Raw genomic sequence first — 17,671 nt, 5'->3', positions numbered from 1 at the left:
GACAGCCTTTGTAGCGATGAAGAAGAAGATACCGTGAAGAAGAGTAAGCAACGATACAATCCACGCACAAGGACAGAAGATTTCAAATTTAAATTAGGTATGGAGTTTCCTACAATTGATGATCTGAGGCATGTGTTAAAAGAAGAATTTATAAGGGGAGATAGGGAGTTCAGGTTTGTGTTCAACGATAAGAGTCGGCTAAGAGCAGTGTGTAAGGGAAAAGGTTGTCCATGGACATTGTATGCAAGAAGACTTCATTCAGAGTCTAAAACAGTCAGAATTAACACTCTAGTGGATGAGCATGACTGTGGGATTGTTTTTTATAATAAGTTGATTAATAGTCAATGGTTAGCTAATCATTTTCTAGATCAGTTTAGGCTTAACCCCAATATGGATTTATGAATTTCATTCTTTTAATACAACTAAATCACAGATGATGACATCTGTAATACCCATCCAATTTAACGCCACAGGTAGTAACGGAGTTGATGAAATATAACCTTAGGTATTTTGCCCGCAGGTTTGAAACAATAGGTAAAAAAATGCAAATATGTTCAAACTTTGAGTATTTTTGCCACCATTTTCTCAATAAATAAAGAAAACTTATGGGAAGAGAAATGTCAGAGTTTGCTGTGGAAGTGGGACATAGCTTGCTGCTGCGGAAGTGGGAAAGAGCTTGGAACTAGTTGGAGCTCATAAGTTGCTGCTATGCTGCAGAGCTTTGTCGTTGTGCAAGAAGAGAGAGCAAGAGCACAGACATACCAGGGAGAGGAAAAGCATGGCTTGGAGCTGGTCGGAGAAAATGAGGAAGAGAGAGATATGAGAGAAAAGAGAAAGGAAGAGAGAGAATGAGATATTTGATTGTGTAGGTTTTTTTTTTTTGTTAGATAAAATATGGTTAAAAAATGTGTTAATTTGAGATAAGGGTAGATTAAGGAAAAAATTATAGTTGGTCCTATTTGTGATCATTTGAAGAAAAAAAAAATTACACACACTTGGAAAGAGCAACTTTTTGGTCCTAAAATAGGAAATATTAAAAAAAAAATTCATAAAATTGTAACTGAGAAGGAAAATATTGTAAAAATAAATTCTTTAAAATGAAAATAGTTGAAACCCATTTGGGGAATTAAGTTTGAAAAGAGATACGAGAGATAAATTCTAATTATCGATGAGTCTGAGCATAATAATTATTTAAGACGTTGTCCTAAGAATTAAAAATTAAAACAAATAATTAAGACGAAAGCAAAAAGAAAGAAGTAGATCAAGGGTTGGTCAAGAACAAAATTCGTGTGAATGGGCTCGAGTGGAAGGATGGCAACACACGTGGTTGCATTCAAATGCTAAAGCCATCGTCGCTGCATACAACGATCATAATTCATGCCCGGACTGGAAGCTAATGGGTGCCATAAAGGAGTGTCGAGTCTTTGTTTCTCTGTTTGAAAACTTTGCTTTATTTTGGGTTCCTAGATTGTTTAATGAAACTGCTCATGTAGTATGTAAATGGACAGACAATACGTTTTGGTTCCATCTCAGCGCGGGAGTTGACCGTGATTAATGAGATGGCTTAATCTACGAAATCCAACTTTCAGATCAAAAACAAAAAAAGAACAAACTTCGAAGAAGAAAATATCTTTTGTGGGTCTCCTTATTTTGATTGGTTTGAGGTCATCATCAAGAGAAATTACATGGTGCAGAAATAATTAATCATGGTTTTGAAAATATTTTTGAAGTAGTTTAACTAAGCAAATATGGAAGATAAGTGAATATAGTGATGATCAGTCATGGTAAAGTAAATGTGAAATAGAATTAAACTCACTTTAATATGAAGAAATACCATATACGTATCAAATTACAATATTTGGAATGATTAATTCCGAACAAAGCCCAAACGGGCATCAATCAGTGTTGGGATTCAGCCTAAAATTAGCGAATGTCATATTTGTAACCCTATTTTATGCTAAAATAATATATATATATATATATATATATATATATGTATATATATATATATATATATGTATGTAAACTATGTAGACTCAAATTGGTTAACAAAGCAATACGGATGGTGTTAAAATACGTAAATAAATAAATATCGGATTTGGGTATTAAACCATATGAACAAACTGTTTTACTCTAAAACAATGTGACGACACTACTACAAACTGGGGATTCCACAACGGTACAGAACCGTTGTGGAAAGCTTCCACAACGGTTCTGTACCGTTGTGGAATCCTCCGCTGTGGAATGTTTCCACAACGGTACTCGTCCCGTTGTGGAAAAGTAATGATTCGTCCCGTTGTGGAAATGTCCATAATCTCACAACGGGACAGTCCCGTTGTGAAAAAATTTAACAGATTTTAACACTTCTCCGCGGCAACGTGTATAGTTCGCCGCGGCGAATCTTTCCACAACGGTACAATCGTACCGTTGTGTAAAGTTTCGCCGCGGCGAAATATACACGTTGCCGCGGCGAAATTGTTCCTGAGAGTTATTTTTACAGTTTTCTAATTGAAAAAACCTGAAATGAAATTATATATCCAAAACCAAATATCCATAACATCCAAAACATATCCATTACATCCAAAACCAAATATATATCCAAAAACAACCAAAACAAATATATATATAATCCAAAATCAAACTAATATTCTCATTCTATAAAAGTTTGTACGTAAAATACCCACTCCTCTTGAACGTTTTCTAAGTTATCCGGTGTATATGACTTCTTCAATTGTACGTAAAGTTTGGTTGACGTTACTTCGGGCTCCTTGGTTGTCAAGCTTGAAATCCGAAAAAAAAATCCTTAACGCACAACAACAAAAAACATTAGAAAACAAATATTCGCGTAAATGAAATACTTCAAATAACATGTAATTAATTTACCTTTTTATCAACTTCCTTGGTTGTAGTAGACATAATCTATGAAAAAACAAAATTAAATATAATCTCAATTCAAACCAATTCCAATACAAACTCAAACCGAAATTCAATTTCAATTCAAACTAATTCCGACATAAACTTAAACCGAAATTCAATTTCAATTCAAAACAATTCCAACACAAACTCAAACCGAAATTCAATTTCAATTCAAACTAATTCCGACATAAACTTAAACCGAAATTCAATTTCAATTCAAAACAATTCCAACACAAACTCAAACTGAAATTCAATCTAATATTCTAATTCGAATCCAACATAAACTCAAACCAAAATTCAATTCCACACTCATTTTCTACATAAATATCAAATTCAATATTCAATTTCAATATAATTTAGACACAAATAAATAATTCTAACCTAATTTCAACATAAAAATACAAATTAAATATAAAAAAAAGACTTACCCGGAGTGAAGACGATGAGCATGAGGCGTGGTGAGTCAATGAAGTTGTCGGATATGTGGGTTGTGGTCGGAGGCAAGGTTTTTGTTATTGTCTACTACAACAACAAAAAAACATTAGAAAACAAATATTCGTGTAAATGAAATACTTCAAATAACATGTAATTAATTTACCTTTTTATCATCTTTCTTGGTTGTAGTAGACATAATCTATGAAAATACAAAATTAAACATAATCTCAATTCAAACCAATTCCAATACAAACTCAAACCGAAATTCAATTTCAATTCAAACTAATTCCGACATAAACTTAAACCGAAATTCAATTTCAATTCAAAACAATTCTAACCCAAACTAAAACCGAAATTCAATCTAATATTCTAACTCAATTCCAACTCAAACTCAAGGTAATCAAATATTCTAACTCAAATCCAACATAAACTCAAACCAAAACTCAATTCCAAACTCATTTTCTACATAAATATCAAATTCAATATTCAATATCTATATAATTTAGACACAAATAAACAATTCTAACCTAATTTCAACGTAAAAATAAAAATTAAATAAAAAAAATACTTACTTGGAGTGAAGACGACGAGCATGGGGTGTGGTAAGTCAATGAAGTTGTCGGAGATGTGGGTTGTGGTCGGAGGCACGGTTTGTGGGTTTGTGTGGGGGTGGGTCGGAATGTTTGGTGGGTTTGTGAAGAGTGGGTTTGGTGGGTTTGGAAGAAGGGGAGGCGGAGAAGAAGAAGGAGGGCGGAGAAGAAGAAGGGGGCGGAGAAGAAAATGGAGGATGGGGGAGAAGAAATGGGCGGAGAAGAAAAAGGAGGCCGGGGAAGAAGAAGAATGGCGGAGAAGAAGGAGAGGGTTGCGGGGAAGAAGAAGGGCGGGGAAAAAAAAGGTGAGAAGAAGAGAAGGGCGGAGGAAGAAGAGAGAAGAGAGAGAGAGGGCGGCGACGGCGGCGGAGGAAGAAGGAGGGGCGGCGAGTGGGCGTGGGTTGGAGAGAGAGAGAGATAGTGGGGTTGGGTCGGAGAGAGAGAGAGAGAGAGAGAGAGAGAGAGAGAGAGAGAGAGAGAGAGAGAGAGAGAGAGAGAGAGAGAGAGAGAGAGAGAGAAGAAGAAGAAGAGAATGAAATTTCTGAAATTTTTGAAAAAAAAATCGAGAGGGAAGTTTTTAAGTTCCAATCTGCGACATTTCGCCGCGGCCAAATGTTTCCACAACGGGTTATTGTACCGTAGTGGAAACATTTCACCGCGACCAAGGCTTAAGCTCGCCGCGGAGAAATGTTTGGTTTTACAGTTCTCCCACAACGGTACACTGTACCGTTGTGGAAGAGTTTGGCTGCGGCGAGTTTATGCATTGGCCGCGGCGAGATTCAACAAGGGGTCACCATCCCGTTGTTTAAACCTTAATTTTTTTTTGAATTCCACAACGGGACAACTGTCCCGTTGTGTAATCATCAAGATTCCACAACGGGATAATTGTCCCGTTGTGGAAACATCAAGATTCCACAACGGGACTCTTGTCCCGTTGTGGAAATGTCATGATTCCACAACGGGACAGCGTTTCGTTGTGGAATCTAACATTTTTAGTAGTGCGACGTTCGATAAGGTACTTGAATTTCTGAAAAACAAATGATTGAGTAAATGGCTATCAGAGCGCAGCTTTCAAAATTTAAATTGTTAAGATAGAGGTAATCTCGCCAAGCGTCAAATCTTTAAGAACTTGTGTCTCCTATTAGATGATAAAGCGATGATTTATATCACTGGATAGGTTATCATATCACATGACCCACGAGCTAAATTATATATTTTATAGATTCTAATTTAATTGATGACTTAAATTCAATGAACCCAGTTCGATAAACTATATAAATGTATAACAATAGCATAGCTTGTTATAAACAGTTAACCGAATCGAATAGGAAAATTATTGAGACATGTTAGATAAAGAAGTATTACGTTTACACTGGTGCTGAAACTGAAAAACAAAATATTCTAAAGATGGAACGACGAACAAGATGAAAAATTCACCAGAAGTTCGACTATGATGTATGTACAATCATGTAAGAGAATGAAATATATCAAGAATGAGAAGAAGAAAAAAAGTAATTTGTTTCCTATGTGTGAAATGAGAAGTTATGGACAACGTTATATAGACACGGTACAAGAATATTTCACTCTATTACTAAGGTTTGCCAGTGCTTATTATCGTTTGTTTAACAAAGCTTCCAATCAATCTAGTAACCATCTAAAGCAAACATTGCCTAACCAAGCCATTTATTTTGATTGTCTTATATATGTTTCTTATATATATCAACTAATGGCAAAAAGATGTGTAAGAAAAAATGATAAAATTTGCTCGAACCAAAGTTAGATCGTGTTGCCCAATGAAAATTCGGCGCACATACTATTTCACAACTATGCTTAGGGAATTATACTTCACTGGTGTGTGCGAGTTAGAGCTTATTCACCACACATGCTTATCACAACAATCAAAATTCTCTTGTAACTTCTTGCTCAATTCTATTACTTTATTATTTAATGTTTTCCGAAATCATACTTATATATCTATTTTCTTTAGTAAAAATACTTAATGTTATATTTTAGTAGCACCGTAAATATACTTAATATTTTGCATTATAAAATGATATACTTAATGTTTAATTTTTAAAAAAAATTACTAAGAAATTTGTTTGTTTAATAAAATGATATAGTTAATATTCAATTAATTTTAAGACAAATTACTAAAAATATTGCATAATAAAATGATATAATTAATATGTATCTGTTGCAACTAACCAATCATCATCTATCTCTTTATAATAATCTAGGCAAAATTTCATTTTATTAAGGAAATAGCTAGTTAATTTAATCGACTAAACAATTAATTTAATTAACTTCAACCTGGTAGACTATTTCTCTAATAAAATGAAATTTAGCTTTTAAAAAAAAAAAAAAGGTGTGCTATTTGGCTATCGGTCTAGTTGCCCTATAATTAATGTTTGACTAGTTTTAAGAAAAAGTTAACAATTATGGTATATTAACGAGGCGGGATATTTTTTTCTTTTAATTATTAAAATGATATAATTGATATTTAATCAATTTTAAGAAAAAAAAATATTAATTTTCATTAAATTTGAGGCTGTCACGTGTTTTTCTATCCAACTTAACGGCCTAAGTATCTACCGCCTATGATTTCGGGAAATGTTTGTTGCTGCTTACATGGCTTTGGTAATCTATCTTACTAGCCTAATTGTAATATCATCACCAAAATCATAAACACAAATTTTCCCATCTTTTTATATCTGTTGATTACGAACTCCGAAAATATAAATATATGTTGAACAACATATGAACAATTAAATTAAATATACAGATTTACTTTCCACTGACGGGTAAGTGAGTGTCTTTATTAAAACAAACAGTTGGCTGGGGTTTGATACCTAACTAGTGTACCTCTAAATAAGAGCAATATGATTCAAACTTTGGCTGGGCCAAGAGAAGAAGATACAAAAGAAATAAATACTGCGTAACTGAACAAAAGGGAAGTGGGTGGGTCCCATTTACGGTTTTGCTGTTATTAATGGCTACCGCCACCGCTATATGACTAGCGCATTAGTTTTGATCGCCGGTTTCAATGAGCTGACTACAAACGTGTATATACACATTTATGTATATATACACATTTATGTGTATGCGTGTTTAATGGCTTGTTGTCGTGTATATGAGATGAAAGTCAATGGGAGGCAAAAGTGTATTAACTATGAGATTAGCGCTCATCTTTGGCAATACGTTTGAAAGTGATGTCCTATCTAATGAGTTAAACGTTAGAAATAACATTTATGTGGACGAACTATAAAAGTATATATGTAGCTCGTTAGTCATGTGTACCTCGTGCATGATCAACTGTTTAGTTACATTCATCACATTTTATAACACGCACCATTATAATCAGACCAGTACAAATGTATATGTATCGGTTATATATATATATGAATAGCACTACCTAGAAATATATTGATAATGTGTACTTTACTTTCGCAAGTATGATTTAATTAAACTATATGTGGAGACGCATTTGTCAGCAAAATATCTTCCTTTTGATTTTGTAATGAATAGTCCAAATTATTATCGTAAGATGATGTTAATAATATAATGTCAGTGGAAAATGTATTAAGCGATTCCTATTTGGCAGACCTGTGATACTTATATACCCTTCTCACCAACTACTACCCTCTTTGCTTCCTTGCTTTATCAAATTCTATTTATTTAACCATACTAAATATGTATATATATACACATACATATATATATACACATATATATATATTTATATATTACTTGAAGGTTCAATAGATTTGAATTAGATTTGTGGAGTTATATTTAGAAGCCAATATGAGTTTACAATAAATACCAATTCTAACTGATTCAAAATTAGTTGTTGCAAATTAATATCGTTTGAATTTATTTTCATTTTGCGAGATTCCAATATTCTACCAAACCCTAAACCAAAAAAAAAAAAAAAATTGTTGGTTGCTAGAATTATATACTAAGAAGCACATATATAGTCTGCATAACAAATTAAAATAATAGATTAACAATGATATATACTAATAAAAAACCACACTTGAATATATGATCAGAAATTGATTAATATAGTGGTTGAAGACAATAAAAATGAAAGAGTAATAACAAACCTGGAGAAAAAAACAAAGTGGGGAAATATGAAGAGATAGGTAGACGAGGCGATGGAAAATCAAAGGAGATATTGACGCGGCTCAATCAAATCGCATGGCTGAGATTTCATCTCAACCACGTTCTTAGGTTGAACCGCGCCAACATCTTTGTTTGATTTAATCTCACCTCCTTCGTCTAATCTCGTCACGCTCCTCCGTTAAATACTTCGTTGATCATCCAGCCCTAATTATACATATTTGATCTCCTGAAAAATAAATATATACAATTGTCTCTTTTAGTATCAGTTTTAGTTTCAATTTCTTCTTGACCCAAAATCATGTGTACGAGAGAGAGAGAGAGAGAGAGAGAGAGAGAGAGAGATTTTACCTTATTTTTAGAAGAGCAGAAAATATCATAACTTGATAAGAGGAAGATAGCTAGTTTTTTTTGTTTTTTCCTTAACACTGTAAGTAATATGTGTTGTGTTCTTCATGACCTAGCTAGCTTTATACAACCCTGATTTTGAATCTTCCACATATGAGCCAAAGCAGAAAGAAAAAACTCACCACACCATATTGAAACTGAAACTGCTCTTTTTAATTTCATTAGTGTGTGTGTGTGTGTTTATTTATATATATATATATATATATATATATATATATATATATATATATATATATAACCGACTTGACCGCAAGACTTTTTTTTAATCACCAATTTTATGACTCTCTACATGTAGGGTCTGTTTATATATATATAGTGCCAAATAGAGACCGATTACTTGCTCCACTTTCGTCACTCATTGACCATGAAATTTTGTCTAATTTATTTGTCTTTTTATATAATTTGATAGAGGATTACTACTATTCTTTTAGTTGGTAAACCGTAAAACTTTTATATCTGTCTTTTAATTTAATCCGATAGAGCAATACTTCTACTACTATCTTTAGAAATATATTCTTTCACAATCTAAAAGTACATATGTTGCAAAATCTTTATCGAATCAAGTCAAATATGAATTATACGAAATCCGTTTATTAAACTAGGTACACGATTGTAATTAATTATTCACTCCGGCCGTGTTTTTAATTTTCATAGCCAACTATTTTGTGTTGTCAATGACTAGTCCGGAATCTTATTTATGCTGACAAGATTTAAAAAAATTAATTTTTAAAAAAATGGATAAGTAAATAAACTGCTGGTTGCGAAATTTGTTCGTAGTCAATGACAAATATGGAAGAAGGTTTGTAAGTGACCGAGTCTCTTGACCATATATATATATTTTTTTTTGGTATGACTTGGTTTCCACTTAAAGTGCCAGCAAAACAAGGTCCGAAATCTAAATCTATTGGATATATGTGATGTGTTAGAGAGGATAATATGTAGAGTTAGGTGAGTAGGTGTAACCCAAAATGTGTGATTTAATAAGCAAGTTGAGAGTGGGAATGGACATCTTTCTCTCTTTAATATTATAATATATTACCCTTGAAGTTATATTTCAGATTATTTTGCCCTTCTCTGTCCTTATATCATATTTTAAATCAATAATCAAGACATGTTTGTTTGTTTCTTTTTTAACAATATAATTACTAGAAAATTGGAATCATATTTTCATATATTTAAGAGAAAGTTGTCTTTCTTGTTAATTAATATTAGAATGAATCGTGAATCAATATTATGGGTTGATTTTGATATATTATCATATTGTCTAAAACCCAATTTGTATTTTCCTTATAAACGCATTCAACAACTAAACCCAACAATCTTGACGCCGGTTTTCAAAGGTTAAGTAGAAGATGGTACGAAAAAATGGCAATTTTTTGGTGTAAAATCGTAAGTGTTTTTTTTTTTTTTTTTTTTTTTTTTTTTTGGTATATATGCACTTTAGAGCCGACTAGACTAATGTGTCTCATTTTTTTGCTGGCCAACTACGGTTCAAAAAACAGGCATGGGAGATTAGGGGTTGTGTTTTCACACTACTACAAATTTCATTTTTTTGGTGCGTAAGGGTATCCGCTGCGACATGTCACACCTAAATGGGCATTGGGTGCAACATGTCGCACCGACTATTTTTTCCATAAAACCAAAAATTTCGCTCATTTTAAGTGGTATCGGGTGCGTCATGTTGCACCTAAAAGTTTTAAAAATTTTAAGCGGACTTAAAATCCCTCATTTTATTTTCACTGTCTTAAATTGAATTTTTGTTTTACTATCCGGTGCGACGTGTCGCACCTAATGCTCATTTAGGTGCGACTTGTCGCACCTAATACATTCAACAGGTGCGACATGTCGCGCCGGATAATATTACGTTAACATTATAAACCGCTCCTTCTTCTTCGTCACATCGCCTCTCTCTCTCTCTCTCGTCCCTCTGTTCGCCGACTCTTCTCTGCGCCGGAGCTCGCCGTTCACACGTCGTAAAACACGATCTCCTCCTTCGACCACCTTCTCCGAGCACCTCCGCCAAGCTCCTCATTCGACGTCGTATTCACGTCCTTCAACAGAGCACCTCTGCGCGTTGAGCACCTCCTTCGACCACCTCAGCCGAGTGTTGTCAATGGTGCCCACAAGAAGAGTTGTAGTCTTTATTTTGTACATTTGATGTAATAAAGTCTCACGAAGACTCTTGCTTGTAAATGCTTATTCATTAATAAAAAGTTGAAACGTTCATTCTTCCTTGAAGCTTTATGATAAAACATTAGTCTTTAGTCCATAAACAAACATAACAACTTACGAAGAGACAAATGTAGATTTGCATGAACAAACTCTTCGTAGTTTGCTTAAAACGATATATTCGCAATCTAAGGGTCAAAGGACTATTGACCTCAGTACGATTGTTAGGAGAATCTATGATGTCTGGTTATGGGGCATTGAGAGTTGGAGGCTCTATAGTTCTGCTAGGTATCCCCCGAAGGTACTGAATTGACCAGTGCACTTCTAGCTAGAGACAAGATAAGAACAAACCATTTAACCTCTTATGTCTCGAAGTCACTACGTATGAATTTCATCATGCTTACCTTAATCTTGAAATGAGACATGCCATTTCACAGCTTACGTATTCTCATTTGAGAAAGTCGGAGTTCGGACTCACTATGTGATTCCAAACAGGACCTATTGGTGAAGTACTAAGTTGTGAAGATGTCATGAGTAACTTTGTGAAGTTCTCATAGATATGGAATTCATGTACAAGATTGCTGAAATGCAATGTATATCACCTCATGTTTTGTTCCTTGGAATGTGAATAAATGAACTGGCCAGTGTCCAAATTGAGTCTTGACTCTTTTGAATGAAACAATGTGACTTGTTAGCTCATCGTCAATACATTGTTTCTAACTTATTCACAAGCGACAAAGGAGTTGAGGAAATAACAGCTAGAAGGGTAAAATGGTAATTTTGTAAATCCCGACTAGCTGATGATATTCACGAAGGGTAAACATTGATAATATTCAGTGGATCCACTCATTACAATTAGGTTGAATTTTTTAGTAGAAAATAAATTCATTTGAACCGAGAGATTTTTAGTGTCAACTCTTTAGTGGAGTCAGTTGACATTAAGCTAAACTTGGAAAAGGTTTGTGAACTTTTGAGTCCAAGTATGTAGCTCAAGCTTTGTTCATTTGGATCCATGAGGTCACTGTCACTAATCATATTGAGTATGAATAGTTAAACTAGAAGCTAAGTCAAAACAAGAACGAGACAAGTTTTACGAAAAATGTCAAAGGGTAATTTTGTCTTTTTGGACATGGCATGAAATGAATGTCAATAAATTTTTTTGACATGGTCATATGTTGACTTAGATCACTCGGCCATGATGTGGTCATTGGGCCTTGTGAATTGATTCATTTCATAGAATTTTACTTGAAAATTCTTAATGGGCTTTTCTTATGTTGTCATGAACAACTAAAGAAAAATCTAGAAAGCCTTTCTAGAAGCCTTTAGGCCGTCCAACCCAAGGGAATGGGAGATAAAATTCGTGCAGCCCATAGTGTGAAAGAGAGTTTATTTTGTGCATTAATGTATGAAGATACTTGCCAAAAGAACAAGAGGAAACAAATTTTCTCCAAGAGGAAAGGGAATTTCGGCCAAGGCTTAAGGGAAGCAAAAGAGGAAACAAATCCAAGGCTTCTAGAAGCCTTATTTGGCTGCCCAAATGAAAGAGGGAAAGACAGAATATTTTGCTCATGAATATGTGATATTCTATAGAAGAGGAAACTACCTTATTGAAGGTGAAACCTCTCCTATAAATAGAGTCCTCATTCTTCTCATTTCATTCATCCAAAGTTTTAGAGATTGAGAGCTTCTCTCTCTAGACTTGGTCGACTTCTCCTCTCTCTCTCTCTCTAGTTTTCTTTCGTTTTTGTTTTGGCACCTAGGTCCTCATTTGACCTAGCGTTTTTAGTTCTTCGACTTTGAGACTTGTTCTCGAGCCGTCGTGTTTAAAAGTGCCCACTCACTAATTCATTTTCTCTCGAGTGATTCTTGTGATAGAAACTATCGTGGTTGCTCGTGTTGCCGAGGAAAGAAGAGAGACCCGATGCCTATAGTTGTTCTTGTGTCAGCATAAACTAAATAAAGTAAAGGGTGAAGTAGCTAAATAACTAATTTGAAGTTATGAATCTGTAAAAAAATCAATGCTTGTCTTAATTTAGTGAAATAGCCAAAATGTGCAGTAATTTGATTTCAATTTTTTTTACCCCGAGATTAATTTTTTGAAAGTGATAAATTGTTTATAATAATTGCCAAAAAAAAAATTAATCTTGGGTGTCAAAAAAATTTTGAAAACATAAATTTGACTATTTTGCTAAAAAGTTGAAACTTTAGCTATTTTACTAATCATTAAGTTTCAAATAGCTATTTTATACAATTTTTCATAAAGGAAATAATAACTGGCATGCAAGGTCTGTTTTTGACCAATTTCATAGATACAGACATGCATAACAATCAACAAGTATAGCATTTTCTCATATCTTCGCAAGTCTAATTAATAGTTGAAATTTGACACACATTTGTTGGCTGCAGAGTTAATAATTGATCCGCCTCCTTTTTGTCACCCAAGAAAGAAAAGGCAATCAAAATGCATTTAGTAATCAAATTTTAAATTTAAAAATAAAAATATCGTTTAGACGTCGAAACTTCAGTTGTAAACTTTTGTCGAAACCTCGATTCTAAACTTCATTCGTTGGAGTTGTTCTAAAATCCGATTGAGTCCATCAATCATTTCTAGCTTATAGATCACCAAGCTAAATTATGTGAATTCAAATTAAATCGATAAATTAAAAAAAAAAAAAAAAAGTCTTTTAAAGATATCTACTTCATACCTAGAAAAAGGGTGCCTACTTTAGGGCCCAATTCAGATTTTCCTAAAAAATTTACATTATCCTGTATAACTAAAAGCAAACCCCAAAATTAGTGGTGTCAATTGGGTCGGGTCGCCCGTGGATTAACCGGTCCGACCCTTTTTACAGGTTTTAGGCCGGTCCGGCCTTTTAGGTAAAAAAAACTGCTGAGCCGAATCCCACATCTTTTTTAACAATCAAGTCGTTAACGACTTCAACCACTTGTTCCACTCCCTTTCACCCGGAAAAGGCTACTTTGTCGGGGTTCTAACACTACTACAAATGTTGAATTCTACAACTCATATTCTACAACACTTAAAATAAGTGTTGTAGAAACTGTGTGCTTCTACAACGCTTATGGTTAAGCATTGTAGAAGCTTGGTGTTTCTACAACGTTTATGACTAAGCGTTGTAGAAGTTTGGTGTATCTACAACGCTTACTATAAGTGTTGTAGAAGTTTGGTGTTTCTACAACACTTAGTATAAGTGTTGTAAAATTTCACCATATTTCAGATCTCCGACAACGCTTAGACTATCAGTTGTAGAAGCCTCGCCGCGGCAATGTGTTTTTCTCGACGCGATGAGAACTTTCTACAATGGATAATCTAAGCGTTGTAGGATTAGTGACATTTAATGAACCTCGCCGGGGCGAGAAGAGTTCCAGAGAACCCTTTCTTAGAAAACATTCGTGCTGCGGCGAGAGAGAAATAGTCTTCGCCGGCGAGAGCTTCTACAACATTTTTAAAACCTAAAAATTTATTTTTTTTCAAAAAACCCGCCCGAATTTCTGACTTAACCATTTTTTCTTCTTCATTCTTCTTCTTCTTCTTCTTCTTCTTCTTCTTCTTCTTCTTCTTCTTCTTCTTCATTCTTCATTGTTATTCATTCTTCTTCTCCACTCTCTCTCTCTCTCTCCGCCCTCACTCTCTCTCCGCCTTCACTTCTCTTTCTCTCTCCGCCTTCACTTCTCTCTCTCCGCCCTCACTCTTCTTCACCGCCCTCACTCTCTCTCCGCATTCACTTCTCTTTCTCTCTTCGCCCTCACTCTTCTTCTCTGCCCTCACTCTCTCTCCGCCCTCACTATTCTTCTCCGCCCCACAAACCCACAAAACCTAAACCACAAACCAACAACACCTACAACCACAAACCCACAAAATCCACCGCCACGTCAAACTCATACAAGCCTAGGATCTCCGACCACATCTCCGACTCTCTCTTTCTCCCACGCCTCCGTGCTCCTCATCTATGTTGTCAATGGTGCCCACAAGAAGAGTAGTAGTGTCTATTTATGTACATTTGATGTCATATAGTCTTACGAAGACTCTTGCTTGTAATTGCTTATTCATTAATAAAGTTGAAACGTTCATTCATTCTTTCTTTGTTTGAAGCTTTATGATAAAACCTTAGTCTTTTAGTCCATAAACAAACTTAACAACTTACGAAGAGACAAATGTAGATTTGCATGAACAAACTCTTCGTAGTTTGCTTAAAACGATATATTCGCAATCTTAGGGTCAAAGGACTATTGACCTCAGTATGATTGTTAGAAGAATCTATGATGTCTGGTTATGAGGCATTGAGAGTTGGGGACTCTATAGTTCTTCTAGGTATCTTCCGAAGGTACTGAATTGACCAGTGCACTTCTAGAGACAATATAAGAACAAACCATTTAACCTCTTATGTCTCGAAGTCACTATGTATGAATTGCATCATGCTTACCTTAATCCTGAAATGAGACATGCCATTTCACACCTTAGTATTCTCATTTGAGAAAGTCAAAGTTCGGACTCACTATGTGATTCCGAACAAGGCCTATTGGTGAAGTACTAAGTTGTGAGTCTGTCATGAGTAACTTTGTGAAGTTCTCATAGATATGGAATTCATGTACAAGATTGCTGAAATGCAATGTATGTCACCTCATGCTTTGTTCCTTGGAGTGTGAATAAATGAACTGGCCAGTGTCCAAATTGAGTCCTGACTCTTTTGGATGAAACAATGTGACTTGTTAACTCCTCGTCAATACATTGTTTCTAACTTATTCACAAGCGACAAAGGAGTTGAGGAAATAACAGCTAGAAGGGTAAAATGGTAATTTAGTAAATCCCGACTAGCTGATGACATTCATGAAGGGTAAACATAGATAATATTCAGTGGATCCGCTCATCATAATTAGGTCGAATTCTTGAGTAGAAAACAAATTCATTTGAACCGAGAGATTTTCAGTGTCAGCTCTTTAGTGGAGTCAGTTGGCATTAAGCTAAACTTGGAAAAGGTTTGTGAACTTTTGAGTCCAAGTGTTTAGCTCAAGCTTTGTTCATTTGGGTCCATGAGGTCACTGTCATGAATCACATCGATAGGAATAGTTAAACTGGAAGCTAAGTCAAAACAAGAACGAAAATAGTCAAAAGGGTATTTTTGTCTTTTGAGACATATGATGAAATGAATGTCAATAAATTTTTTGACAAGTTCATTTGATGACTTAATGTCACTCGGCCATAACTTGATTATTGGGCCTCGTGAATTAATTTCATTTCATAAGAGTTTTATTGAAAATTCTTAATGGGCTTTTCTCATGTTGTCATGAACAAATGAAGAAGCTTCTAGAAGCTCCTTCTAGATGAGGATAGGCGCCCAAATACCCAAGGTGAAGAGAGAATATTTTGTGCATAAATGTATTTAGATACTTGCCAAAAGAAAAAGAGGAAACAAATTTCCTATGCATGGCATAAGGGAATTTCGGCCATAAGGGTCAAGAGAGAAGCAAATAAAAGAGGGAACAAATCCAAGGACTTGCTTGGCAAGTCTTGGCCGTGTGCCTCATAGAAGAAAAGGGGAAATTGGCTCATTAATATGTGATATTCTATAGAAGAGGAAACTACCTTATTGAAGGTAAGACCTCTCCTATAAATAGGAGCCTCATTTCCTCACATTTCATTCATCCAAGTTTAAGAGATTTGAGAGACTCTCTCTCTAGAACTTGTGGCCGAAAATCCTCTCTCTCTCTCTCTAGTTTGTTTTCGATTTTTCTTGTTTTGGCACCTAGGTCCTCACTCGACCCAGTGTTTAGCTCTGCGACTTCAAGACTCGTTCCTAAGTCGTAGTGTTTAAAAGTGCCCACTCACTAATTCCTTTATTTCGAGTGATTTAGTGATAGAAACTTTCGAGGTTGCTCGAGGTGGCGAGGAAAGGAAGAGGGACGTGCTGCGAGGGGAGACGAGCGTTGCAACTTTCTAAGAGCTTCTCAAAGATCAAGCTTCAAGAAAGGTTAGTAAACTTCTTAGCTCATATTAGTTTTTAATTAAATGTACTTGCACTTTGTCTAGGTTAGTAAAAAACTGTTTTTACTTGAAAAGAAATTTTTTAAAATTCCGCCGCTTCCCGAAGCGTTTAATCTTTTTCTTAAACCCTAGATCAATTCCAAGAAATGGTATCAGAGCTATGGTCAAAGATTAGCATGTACATGTTTTTAAAATTATGAGCTTGAAAATCGTTTTCGAAAGTTTTCTAATTTTGTGACAAGTCAGAATTGTAATCTTAGATTTTTTTTTTAATTTATTGCTCATGTCTTTAAATTAAAAAGCATGTTGTTTTTCTATGAGTTTGGGATGTTTTTAAAACACATTAGAATCAGTTCTAAAAGTTTTTAATTTTTTATATTGAAAAACGTGTTTTAAAGGTTTGAGAAATTTCGAGTAAAATTTTGTGACTAGTTTTGATATCTTGCTAGTTTCTTATTTTTACTTGAATCGTTTTATGCATGTTGTCATTTCTTTTATTCTATGTTATTACCCTGCTAATAAAACACAAATAAAAGCTTTAAACAACATCTTAAAACGTTCCGTTACACTTGATTCTTTTTCGCACCTAAAAAGGACCAAGCTTTGATTTATTTCTTTTTCTTCGAGCTGGAGTAAACCCGCATTAAAAGTGGCATAACTCTCTGCTAAAAAATCGAAATTTAATGATTCTTGAATCAAATTAATCTCTGTTTGTCCTCTGTCCAATGCCACCGGTTTCGGCTCAAAAGGACATCGGAGCCGCTAGATATGGCGATTTTACTCTGAGGTGCGCGGCTGTCTGAAACTCCAGATTTTTTTTGAAGTCCGGATTTTCAAACCCCACTACCATGAGTTATAGAACTCTAATGAGAAAATTTTCTTGAGCGAAAATGTTTTTCATATGATTATAAACATGATGTGTAAGATTAAAATGTTTTGATTTTTGAAAGTTTAATTGAAGTTGAATTTTTACAAAACTAGTTTGAATTTTGAAAAACCGTTTTCACTTTCAAACTTGAAAATATTTTGTCAT

At 34.6% G+C, this 17,671-nt stretch overlaps 1 long non-coding RNA gene across 1 annotated transcript; it reads right to left on the bottom strand.

The window, feature by feature from the left end:
• Positions 1 to 2,613: 2,613 nt before the first annotated feature.
• LOC149407626 (uncharacterized) lies at positions 2,614 to 3,931 on the bottom strand. The gene is made up of 4 exons (XR_016295997.1): positions 3,924 to 3,931; positions 3,515 to 3,550; positions 3,345 to 3,435; positions 2,614 to 2,802 (listed from the first exon to the last, which is right to left on the bottom strand). It is a non-coding gene; the product is annotated as an uncharacterized LOC149407626 (long non-coding RNA).
• Between the last annotated feature and the right edge of the window lie 13,740 nt (positions 3,932 to 17,671).

Source organism: Urtica dioica, chromosome 1, assembly GCF_054948205.1.
Source record: "Urtica dioica subsp. dioica isolate 48M chromosome 1, U.dioica_male_clone48M_v1_H2, whole genome shotgun sequence".
In the NCBI taxonomy this organism is placed as follows: Eukaryota; Viridiplantae; Streptophyta; class Magnoliopsida; order Rosales; family Urticaceae; genus Urtica; species Urtica dioica.
This window is presented reverse-complemented; position numbering and strand designations above follow the sequence as displayed.